This window comes from Cavia porcellus, unplaced genomic scaffold, assembly GCF_034190915.1.
Source record: "Cavia porcellus strain 051 isolate PalLab524CR breed Dunkin Hartley unplaced genomic scaffold, mCavPor4.1 scaffold_120, whole genome shotgun sequence".
Lineage (NCBI taxonomy): Eukaryota > Metazoa > Chordata > Mammalia > Rodentia > Caviidae > Cavia > Cavia porcellus.
Window position 1 is genome coordinate 879,139 of NW_026947603.1, and position 1,956 is coordinate 881,094.

Sequence of the window (1,956 nt, forward strand, 5' to 3'; positions counted from 1 at the left end):
CTACTTTCCATTTGAGTTTGTTATAATGCAGCCACATTCCAGGTGAGGCGCCTTGACTGAGAGTTTGTAAGATTTTGCACTGTGTGTGCTTGGACACTGACAGAGGGCTCCTACCTGGTAAAGAGACTCTAAAACTTGTCAAAGCTTTTGCTGCAGAATTTCAAGGAAAGGGACATTTTTAAAATAATCTTCCCACTCCAGCAACAACCCACACTGTTTACTCTTAAAGCAAATGTTAAAAAGCTGCTGCTTTTACATCAAAAAAGTAAGAAAATGAGAGCAGTATTGATGTTTTTAAGTGTGTTACTGTAAATTAAAACATGCATAATTCATTTTTCAAATTGTGTATTACAACTATGATCCTGCTGGTAAATACAAATCTGTATCTGGAACCCCTGGCATAATAGATTGGTTTCACTGAAAAGCCATGTTTTTTTTTTTTTTTTTTTTTTTTTTTTCATATATAAAGGGCATAACATTTGCAGGCGTAAATGTTGAAATTCTATGGAAACAAACTACCTGGCTCCCTAACCTCAAATACAGGCGAGGGCCCATTTGCAAGCTTCTGTGGACAAGCCCTGACCCAAGCATTTTCTGTTTGGGGAAAAGTCAAAGCCGTCCTGTCTCCAGGGTCGGAATGGAGCTCATTGGTCTGCTCACTGGTTTCCAGGTTGCATGTGAGTTCTCTGCACTTATTAATGGGTTTTTTCTTTCACTACCATCTCATTTCTCAATGACCACTGCTCCTTGTCCTGCTTTGGGCAGGAGAGTCAGAAAACAGGTGGCTCTGGGTGAGTCCTGAGGGCAGCCATGAGTGGCTGGCTCATCCTTCTGGGGTCACCTAGGCTCGTGGCACAGTTGATATGAAGCACTTGTCTCTCAGCCCTGCCGGATGGGTGAGAATCTGGACCCCAGGACCCCATGTCCAAGTTGACCAAGGCGCATGTGGAAACTGCAGTTGCTCCTCCGGACACCCTTTCTTCACTAGAATGCTAGTCCCGGAAATCCACCACCCAGAGATTCCAGACTTGTCACTTCACTCTTGTTTAGGGAGAGAGTGAGATGATGGCTTTGAGAGATAGTGGCTGGTGCATGGCAAGACATAAAACTATCTCATTCGAGAAAACTAGTTTTCATGCAAAAGAAAAATCTGTCTTAGAATTAAAGCTCTGGTAATTAAACCATCCTTTGTTGGCAAGAGCAATGCGAGATGTTTGTTGTTATATGCACAGTTGTGCATTATTGTTAATATTTATTAATAAACGTCCTTAGATCCCCAGTTGTGATACCTGTAATGTAACTTCAGTAGTCACAGAGGCTGGATAACTGCACACTTCTGAGTTAGTAGTGGGTGTGCTGTGCACGGCTGCACACCAGGGCCATCCATCAGTTTACTGCCTCTTGCTCCTTCCGAGCTTTTCATTGCTTCCACAAACCCCGGGAGGGCTCATTAGGCCGCTTCCTTCAATTTCCAAGTCCCAGTGCTTAGAGCACTTTTGCAAATAATGATTTGAACTCAGGTGAAAGTTTCTGAGACATGCTAAAGATCAAACCAATCACCTAATATCAAACATTTCCAAAGACAGGACCTGAAAGTAAAACCAATTTCTAAAATACCTTTCATGAATTCATTAAGAGATTATGCACTAATTATACCCCAGATATTGCATCTAAGGGAAATAAGTCAGAAGAAGCAGAGGAAGACAAGTAGGTTGGGTTTACTCTGCATGCACAGGTATGTGTGTGGAGAGTGGAGAGGTTAAGAAAAGCAGCAGGGAGAGTTATCAAAATAATTAAGGCTTTCTTTATATTCATTTTTGCAAACTATTTCCCATCTCTGACATGGCTCATTGAACTGATTTAGGAATATTATAAACAGAACAGGTTTTATAGTCTAAATATGCAGGAAATCCATGTGTATGTAGGAAGCCCATGAGGAATGGTGTGTGTATAGGA